Source organism: Diabrotica undecimpunctata, chromosome 6 (genome assembly GCF_040954645.1).
Source record: "Diabrotica undecimpunctata isolate CICGRU chromosome 6, icDiaUnde3, whole genome shotgun sequence".
NCBI classification, from domain to species: domain Eukaryota; kingdom Metazoa; phylum Arthropoda; class Insecta; order Coleoptera; family Chrysomelidae; genus Diabrotica; species Diabrotica undecimpunctata.
Genome location: NC_092808.1, coordinates 40900549 through 40911523, shown reverse-complemented (window position 1 = coordinate 40911523; position 10975 = coordinate 40900549).

The following is a 10975-nucleotide window of genomic DNA, read 5'->3' as shown; positions in this document are numbered from 1 at the left end:
AGTCTGGAGCTATATAATCGGATTCTCTCGTAATAAGGTTTGGGAGCACGGGGCTTATTATTGTAATAATTAATATATTTGTTACTAAAAGTATTACAGTAGAGGGGTTTTTTTTATATTTGAGGCTATAGATGTAGCATGCGCTAGAGCTAAGTACATTCTTCGGTAATTTAGAGGTGGTTCGCCGGCTTCGCTCAGTATGCTTTCGGAGGAAGTTGTCCGGAAGGCTCCGAGTGCAATTCTAATACCAGCGTTGTGTATGCTGTCAAGTTTTTTAAGTAGTGTTTTTGAAGCAGATGCATATGCAATTGATCCATAATCTAATTTAGATCTAATTAGTGTTTTATATATTCTCAACAGAGTTTCCTGATCTGATCCCCAATTTCGGTTTGCCAATGTTTTTATTAGATTCAGTCTTTTATGACATGTTAAAACTATTTGTTTTATATGTTCTTGCCAAGTAAGTTTTTGATCAAACCACATACCTAAGAACTTTGCCGTTGGTTTAAATGGTAGCGTAGTGTTGTATAATTTTAATGTAGGGGGCATTGATGAGACCTTTTTGGAGAAGAGTATACCTGATGTTTTTGTTACTGAAAATTTGAATCCGGTCGTTAGAGACCATTGTTCTAATTGGTTTAGAAAACATTGCAAAGCGTTTGTCATTGATTCGGTGTTATTTCCTTTGATATAGACAACAAGGTCATCTGCGAAAAGTCGAGCCTTTAGAGGTTTAGTAAGGTTGTTAATAATATTATTTATTGCCACTAAGAATAAAGTAGGGCTTAGGACTGATCCTTGGGGTGTTCCATTTTCTTCACTTTTCTCCTCTGAGTAAGTATTATGTACTCTTACGCAAAAAGATCGGTTCTGTAGAAAGTTTTTAATAAATTTCAGGCAATTTCCACGAATATTCCATGAATGTAGTTCTTTCAGAATATTGAATTTCCAACAAGTATTAAATGCCCTTTTCAAGTCGAAAAATATTGCAATACAATGTTGTTTGGTTGCTAGCGCTTCATGAATGTCAAATTCTAGATCAAGAATATTGTCAATGCCCGAACGATTTTGTCTGAAACCGTTTTGTTCCGGAACTAAACGATTTGATAATTCTAATGTCCACGTTAATCTAAGATTTACCATTTTTTCCATCAATTTGCTCATAGAACATGTTAAGCTGATTGGTCTGTATGAGTCAGGTTCTAGGATTGATTTTTGAGGTTTTAAAAAAGGTAATATAATAGCTTTAGACCAAATTGATGGAAATTTATTATTTTGCCAAATTAAGTTAAAAAGTTGAAGAATAAATAATTTTGCTGAGTAAGGAAGATGTTTTTGAAATATTGCCGGGATATCGTCTAGGCCCGGGCTAGTATTTTTTAATTCGGATAAAGCATTTTCCAGTTCTTCAAAAGTGAAAGGTAGATCTAATGGATCATTTAAATTGTCATTTGCAAAAAGATCAGTATTCTCTATTATTATTTTCCTTTCAAGGAATGTATCACTGTAGTTACTGTTTGAAGACATTTCTCTAAAAGATTCAGCTAGGGTATTAGCTATTTCTTGAGGAGAAGTTGAGATCCTATTGTCAACTTTTAATTTAGAAATCATTGGCGTGTATTTCAGACCAGAAATTTTTCTTATTTTTTTTCATACTTCGCTGACAGGAGTTGAGGTATTTATTTCTGAAACATACTTGGACCAGGAAGCCTTCTTAGCTTGTTTTATAATAAGTTGTGTCTTAGCTTTAAGTGATTTGAACATGGTTTTATTTTCAGGTGTTTTATGTCTTTTATATTTATTAAATGCAGTTTTACTTGCTCTAATAGCTGCTCCACACTCTGAGTTCCACCAAGGTACAGGAGTCTGATTATTCTTTGTCTTTTTTGATTTTCCAACGAATTGCTCAGCACTACTTATGATAATGCTATTCAAATTGTGTAAGGATTCATCAATGCTTTCAGCTATTTTACAGTTCGGCATTGAGTTGTCGATATAATTTTCGAATTTTAACCAATAAGCAGTTTTAGTTTTCCATCTGGGTATGAAAACGTCATGGGTCAGAGCCATAGAGTTTTTTATTACTATAGGATGGTGGTCGCTCCCATAAGTGTATTGTAAAACTTCCCAAAATAATCGAGGTGTGAGTGCAGGGTCACAAAGACTTAGATCAATTGCTGAAGAATTTCCAGTATTAATGTTAAATCTGGTTGGAGATCCGTCATTAAGAAAATTCAATTGAAAATTTGAAATTTTTTTTGAAATCTGAAAATTTTTCTGAAATCGACAATTTTTCTTCTAGCATTTGAATAAGAGGAGCCCCAAATAATATTATGGCTATTAAAATCTCCCACGATGATGCGAGAGGATGGTATTTGATTGAATAACTCCTTTAAATCGTTGTACGTTACTTGGCGACTGGAGGGTAAGTAAACGTTGCAAATAAAATACCTGTTTGATGATTGTATTTCCACGACTACAACTTCCAGAATTGTAGTCACTGGAAATTCTTTCGCCGATAGTGATTTTTTTACTAATGTGGCTACTCCGCCTGAAGAAAAATTATTATTTGTTATTCTGTCTTTGCGAAAACAGTCATATTGGTTGGAGTTATATTTTTTTGGGGGATTCAGATTAGTTTCCTGTAGGCATATTACATCAGGAGATTGTTCACCAATTAAATGATGGAGCATAGCAAGGCGATGGAAAAAACCATCAATATTCCACTGAAGTAGAGACTTGAATTTAATGTTGACTTAACTGAGATGTGTCACTTTCCGCTTCCGATGTCTCACTGTTAAGATAATTATAGATTTTTTTCCTTATGGACGTGAATTTACGTTTTATGGATCTTTCCTTTAAATGGGGATAAACTTGACTGAGCATATCGGACAAAGCTGATAGGTCTGTGGTATATTCTTTAATTGTGGTTATAGGATCTGTTGACCCCGTGATATTCATTAGGAGCATGTTAAGTTGATCAACGTTTAGAGGGAAAGGTAGAGGGTGATTTTCTATGAAGTTTTTAGCAGGGTCAAGTAAGAGAGAAAATGAGCATTCAGAAGTGCTTGCTGAACTAATTTTAGCTTTTTTAGATTTTGCTTGGACTTTAGGTGGTGGAAAAATGTTACATTCTTTTGAAGATGGATCTGCTTCAGGTGAAATAATTTCATCAAAGTTTCTTTTTGGTTGATTAATTATGTGACTGTCCTTATTTGATGCATCTACTTTGTTCGGTATCTCCGGGATATTAGAAATAGACATTTGTTCACACTGGGAAGGGTTTATGTCATTGGATGCTTGCAAGGATATATTTGTTGCGCTGGATACCGATGCTTCATTGTTTTGGTTGGGGTTTAGTTGAGCTAGTGGTTCGGAGCACTGTGAAGCGATGTGTTCTGGCTTCTTGCATCTAAAGCAAACTAAACTGTCTTGAGAAATGAATATTCTATATGTCGTGTTGTCAAAAACAAGAGTAAATGACTCTGGTAGTGTTAAATTGTGTGGACTGATATAGATTTGTCTTCGAAAACTAAGGATGTGATTGTATTCAGGCATAGAAGCACTTATTTTGAGAAAGGTCATGGGGGAGACAGGAACTATGCCGATTTTTTGTAACTCATTGATAAGCAAGTCGTGCGGTATTAAAGGACACACGCCGGAGAGCACAAGTCGTTCCGCTGGTGTAACTAACCTTCTTGCTCTGACAATTTCACCTTGTATTTCTATTTGACCATGATTATTCATAAAATCGTCCACTATTTGTTTATTGGATAAATACATACATATGCGATTATTAGACAATCTAGAAGAGAAGATTATATTCTTCGGTTGAATTATATTTCCAAGTGGGAGAAGGTAGTCTTGAAGTTTGGTGTTTTCTAAGGCACTAAAGATAATTGCTTGGGACTTTAAAGGAAATTGCACTCTCGACGCTGCCGATGAGTATGACTGTGATGTGTTTATTTGTTTTTGATGGTCTTGTATTGTAGAACTGTTGTGTGATTCCATGTTTAAATTCATTTTGATAAACGTTTATGAAAAGTAAGTCCGACTCTGTACACCTGCTAAAACAGGTATATCGGTCTTTACTAAAAGCGGTTATTTGCTGGTAAAACTGGATTTGTTTATTGACAACAATAACAAATAATTGCAATTTGCTGATTTGAATGCTAATTTAACTGGATATTATGTAAAGAGTTTGTACACTTACAGTTTATTCCAATATATCACTAAGATTCACAATTTATAACTTACATTAAACTTTGTTAATGTTAAAAATATTCGGAGCCCACATTGAGTACAACATTATAGTTATCGATGCAGAACCGAACTTGTTATTTATATTTTGTTCCGGCGCTAATAACCTTTTGGTGGATGCGACATCTTTTTCTAATAAAAAAAAAATCGGTTGCCTGTAAAGTCGGTTTTACGGGCGAAGATTTTACGTGACAACGTCTTTTTCTCGGTAGAATATTTATTGATATGAATATTATTAAATTGCACAATAGTTGTTTGCAGTTGAAACGCGCTGTTTCTTCTAAATCCACTGAATTACGATTGATTGCAGAGTGATTTAAACTAATAATTTACTTAACACTATCAACATTTGTCAATAGTATGACATAACCTATAAACTCAGTTTCTCAACTTTTGTGTCAATCTAACAATTAATCAATCAATCATAGTTTACGATAATGAAATATTAGTGTACAATTATTTACTTTTATTGTTGTAGTTGTTGTAAATGACGAATCTAAGCACTCCACATTTTCACTACAGACACAGCTGACGATACTTTAACCACACGTGTGAACTTGTATTATGACGCTTTCTCGGTTTTCCAACGCCAAGAACGCTCGAGAAAGACAGAGACACAAGCACGCACCGATTCAACGCGCCTAATTCTCTAGTGCTGCGCGCGCAGCGGACCGATCATGTTTGAGTGGGAGAGAGACGCAAGGCATTCGCCGGTCCGGCGGGCCTCTCTCGTTCGGTGGCTCATCGTAACAGACGTGAGCGGGCGTTACACTTTTTCATGAGTGACTCCGAGCCACAACCTAATTTAAGACGTTGTCACGTCAAAAAAAATTCTTTATTGGTATCGTATAGCTCTCCTGTGTATGTGTAAGTGGATGGTGAAAGGCGAAACTTGAGAATTCTTATTTGTAGTTGTTACAGAATATTTAACTTCTGTCTTAGTTTGACATACATTTGTAAAGAAAATCTCATCATACAAATTTATGTTCACAAACTCTAGGATAAACTGTTTCAAGATGTGGCTCTTGTTTCAATTTTTGTGGTAATTACGAAATAAGTATTGAACTAGTTATAAGCTCTCTTACGGCTCTTAAGGAATTCTCTGCAACTTTATCTTTAAGTATCAATGCACGCATAAGAATTCTCAAATGTTATATCTCAAGTGTCCTCCTGTACCGAGTAGAAAGCTGGAGTTTTACAGAAGATGCCATATAATGGTTAGAGGTATTTGCAATGTCGTGCTACTGACGTATGTTAATGGTCACCGCATAACTAACCCAACAATTCTTCAGAGACTAAAAAAACACAAAAAAAATTTAACACTTAATAAGTATACATTGGGCCCTATACTACTACGTTTTGTTTGATTACACTATTTTTGATTGTTTAGCTTAAAAATCAATATTAAAACTTTAAAACAACAAAGTTATTTTATTTACTGCTTTTTGGATTAAGTTTGTAGTTGTGAACGTATCTTTACCGAGTCAATATAAAATCAGGTCATCCGTATAACCTGATGTACTGACTGAGTTGTGAATGTTGTTCTAAATATCATTGATGGATATCATAAATAAAGTAAATGTACTTGATTGTTCTTCTTCTTCTTCTTCTTCTTTTTTATGTGGACATGACTCGGTCTGTTTTTCAATGTGCCTCCAGCAAGTTGTCGTTGCATCGTTTTCGGGATCTTCCTACTGATCGTCTTCCTAGTGGGGAACCGTCTCTTGCCGTCTTTACTACTCTATTTGTTGTCAATCAGTTTATATGATAGTTTCATTTTACTTTTTTTATTTTTTACCCAGTGCTTGATGTTCTCGATTATTTCATCTACGTCGTATATCTATAGTTTTAGCTCTATTTTAGTCTCTATTAATATCGTGTTTTACCATAAATTTCTTTCTCTGCTGTTCCTAATATCCTTTTGTCCTCTCTGAGTTAGGTTGTTTTTACCGTGTATCTATGTTTATGTTGGTCTGATCACTATTTTGTAAATTTACCCTTTCAGTTCTTTCCCGATATTTTTATTTCTGCATATTGTAGAATTCAGGCAACCTGCGGCTACGTTTGCTCTATTCACCTGATCTTTCACTTCTGTTTCTAGATTTTTGTAGCTAGATTGTGTGATGCCTAGATATTTACATATCCATCACTTGTTTTATTATCTGACCTTCCAGCTCCAATTTACATCTTAATAAATTTGCTAGTTAATACTTTCGTTACAAAATAAAAAAATATTTTTATTTTGAAAATCGAACAGTAAAAAAATAAACTTATTTTATACTTATATTGTGGCTTAATCCCAATGGATTTCTTTGGCACTTGCTTTATTATAAATATAACGTCAGTGCATAATCTTCTCGACCTAAAACGTTGTAGTTCTTCTGCTATTGTTATGATTTTATTTAGTTAATTTAGTATCACTTTGGTTAATTTTACTGTTGTGTTTATTAAATGAATTCCTCTGTAATTTTCCGGGTCCGATTTGTCTCCCTTTTTGAAGAGAGGTATTGGGTGGAATGCATAAAACGTAGTAGATGTTATTGCTTTTGCAAATAGTATCTGGTTTGTAGCATTTTCTATTACATAAAAGAAGGTACTTTGTTGAAGGCCGTACTACACAACCGAAGTACTTGCTACTGACCTGAAGGATCTACTACTAAACGTAGCGCCAGCCATAGTGCCCTTGTGTGCATCACACCAATCATATTAGAACTAGTTTTTCATGTGGTTTTTCATATCCTTGTGTTTTGTGAATAATTATTATTAGAATAAGTGTGTAGTGAGTAAAAATGAGTGGTTCAGATTCCGAAGCGACAAAAGAGTTAGGCGAGGACAAAAATGAATAAGTCTTGTTTGTTAATCTTCTTAAAAATTATCAAATTTTATTTAATAAAAAAATTATCCCAAAAATTAAATATGAAAAGGAAGCTACATTAAATAAATTAACTGCTGTCTTTAATAAAATTATCGAAAAAAACCTAAATTCAAATCAAATTATGAAGAAAGTCAACAACATGAAAACAAAGGTTAAAAAAATTGTTGACGTAAAAAAAACTGGTAACAAAAAAATCGTACTAACTGACTGGAAAGAAAATTCTATGAGTTATGGATCATTGGAGAAAATCCAGTCTTGCACAGGGTAGCAGGTGCTTGTCAGACTGGTGTAGCAGATGAGATTTGGGTTTCATCACAAAAAAATAATGATGAAAACGTTCTTTTTAGCTCCAATTCTGGTTGCCAAAAACTAACAGGCAGAGCTCCCAAATATCCTAGTGCGAAGAAAAAGTCGCTGATTGAACTACAGAAGACCTGCTTACTAAAACAAATTGAAGCAGCCGAAGCTCAAATTTCTTGTGCTCGAGCACAACAGACTTCGACAGAAGCTCAGGAACGAGCCGCGAATGCATTGATAAAGTTTGCCAAAGCTGGTGAGCAATTAGTCAACCATATAATTCAACGTGGTACGGTGACAAAATTTGTATGTAGATATGTATTTTTATAAAAACAAAGTTATAAACTAAATATTAAATAAATATGTTAGTATGTTTTATTTTGTTTAATATTAATAGAATAAAAATCAAAATATTCGTTACGAATTTTTATTAGACCATGTACATATGGTAATAATATATGAGTTAGTTGGCATTACGAAATAGAGCCTCCGCAACCTCATTTCTACGTTGTGTGCCTCGATTTCGAATTTGTGCTTGATTTCCTTCAGGTATCACTTAATTTGCATCTTGCACTACAAGAACTGGATCAAAATCATGGTACGGATCCTGCAGATGTTTAGATATGTTATGAAAAACAAATGCACTTACTTTTGGAATGTTTTTAGTTTTTAGGCGAAAAGTATGTTGTAACATTGGAAAACGCCTTTTCAACTGACCAAAACAGCTCTCGATGACACAACGTTTCTTCGCATGAATTGTATTATAATTTTGTTAAATAGGTGTGGTTGGATTTTTAAAAGGTGTCAAAAACCACGGTGTAATACCATATCCTTCAACACCTATCAAGGCTGTTCCTTGCACATTATTATACATAATTCGATGAACTACGGAGTTTTGCCAAATTCGACTATCGTCCACGGGGCCTTTAATGAAATTATCGAAAAAAACCTAAATTAAAAACAAATTATGAAAAAATTCAACAACATGAAAACAAGGGTTAAAAAAATTGTTGACGTAAAAAAAACTGGTAACAAAAAAATCGTACTAACTGACTGGACAGAAAATTCTATGAGTTATGGATCATTGGAGAAAATCCAGTCTTGCACAGGGTGCAATACCATATCCTTCATCACCTATCAAGGCTGTTCCGTGCACATTATTATACATAATTCGATGAACTACGGAGTTTCGCCAAATTCGACTATCGTCCACGGGGCCTGGCCAATTCGCATCGACACTGGTAAACATTTCTTGGGCGTTATAAGTAGCTTGTACATTTATGGAATATACTCCTTTTCTACTCACGTATTTTTCACCATGGATACGTGGCTTTGTTATATTAACGTGGGTACAATTAATAGCACCTATAACATTGGGTATTTGCTTATGGGTATTTGCAAACTGATTGAGAGCAACTTTAAATAATTTGGTTAACATTTAAATCAACAGCAACTCCCTGCTGATATCCAAGATCTCATAAAAAGATAATATTTATATTTTTAAAAGTTTACAACTCATTTCCAAAACTAACCTAAACTTCTCAAAAATATCTCCATTTTCCGAGTGGGTGACAAGGCTCCACCTCTTGTTTCTACGGAATCGTCATCATCAAGAAAATGACTAGCAAGCCACTCTAAATTTTCTCTGTTGAATCTAAAACAACAAATATAAAAGTAACCTTTTATACAGATTTTATATTATTACCTAAATATATATACCGTACATATGCAGTGCGCTGAAATAAGTCTTACCCCCCCTCCTACTTTCCTACTTTCTCATTTAAAAAATCAAAGTTATAAATGCCACCTGAAGAAGGATTGCTTAAAGTTCGAAACATTGATGCTATAATATACTATGATTATTTAAAAAATCGACCTCTCCGAGCGTTTTGCTTATATACTAATATGGGGGAGTTAATATGGGGGGTAATACTTATTCCAGGGTACTGTATGAATAACACTGCACAATTCGTGATAATTACCTGAATATTTTACGATAAATATCGTCATTGTATATTATTCCTGGTTTGTAGATTTTTCTACGACGAACATTTATAAATGCTGCCATTTTTTACCAAAAAACACCTACGCCGAAGTCGTTCATCCACCAACTTCACCTAAACTGAAGCAAATTCGACTAAACTAACAAATTAGCAAATACTTCAAAAGCGTAGTACATCCTTCTATGTATCTGGTAAATAGTAACAAATACTACGGAGGAAAGCAAAATGCTTTGTAAGTGTAGCAAGTACTAAAAAAAATGTAGAAAGAGAATGGCAGACAACTTCATTAAAAATAAGTCTGCGGCACTAAGTCAAGTAAGAGCTACAACCTTGTCTTAAATAAGGACAAAATATGGAACTCTGATCCCTAACAAAAAACTTAATTTATGTGGTGATTGCAACAAAGCAAAAACATTAACCGTTATGTTAATACCCAAGTACCTGATACGGGAGTCTATACCCGTGCTACCCAGGTACCCGGCATTGTTTCGGTAAACTTCGCTTGTACATTCCGAAAATAACAGACAATTGGGATTTTTCTTTGTTTGCTATCAGTGTTTATTTAACTGTGCTTACAAGTTGTTAATATTTTTGTGACTATATGCGTGTTTTATGTTGTAATTACTTGTAATAATGGCAAGAAGAGAAGTGAGTGCTAGCGAATTTAGAAGGTAGGTTATTACTGTTTAGTTTTACAATGTTTTATACATAGATCATTCAATTTTAGAATGACGTATGAAAAGCAACAGAAGTACTTGCAATAATTTATAGACGATATAGATGAGGATGTAGACAAAAATATCGAAAACCAGGAACCAGATGAGGACTATGTTTCGCAAAGCAAACCGGATGGAGATGAAGCTTCTGACGTAGAGGACGTTTTTACTGATATCAATAATAAGATTGGAATCGATACCGACGGCGACGATAGTAGTGATGAAGATTTTGACGATTTTAAAGAAAGTTCTTCCCAAAGTGATGTTCTGGTTGCAAAAGATAAAACGATTTGGCAACGAAAACCGTTTAATGCAAGTCGAACACTGAAACGTAACCTTTTGCGTGAAAAAACGGGCCCAGTACGTTCTACTAAAACTCTTTCGATTAGAGATACATTCAAATGTGTTTTCAGTGACGTAATGTGTGACATTATTATACGCGAAACCAATCGAAAAGCTAATAGCGTTTGTGAAAAGTATAATGTTGAAAACCCCAACAAACCTCGAAATGTTTGGAAGTCACTCACAACAGAAGAATTTGATGCATACTTAGGTATTTTTATTACAGCAGGAGTACGGCATTCAAATTCAGAGCACTCGAAAGATTTATGGAAAACAGACTCTCATCCTTTGTACCGAGCAAGTATGGGCATAAATCGCTTTTGGAGCATCAGCAGATTCTTACGGTTTGACAATGACAAAACACTTGCAAAACGTTTGCAAAATGATAAAGCTGCAGCTATTAAAGATATATTCCATCTTCTCAATGATAATTTACGTCGTAACTATGTACCGTCGGATTCTCTTACTGTGGATGAACAGTT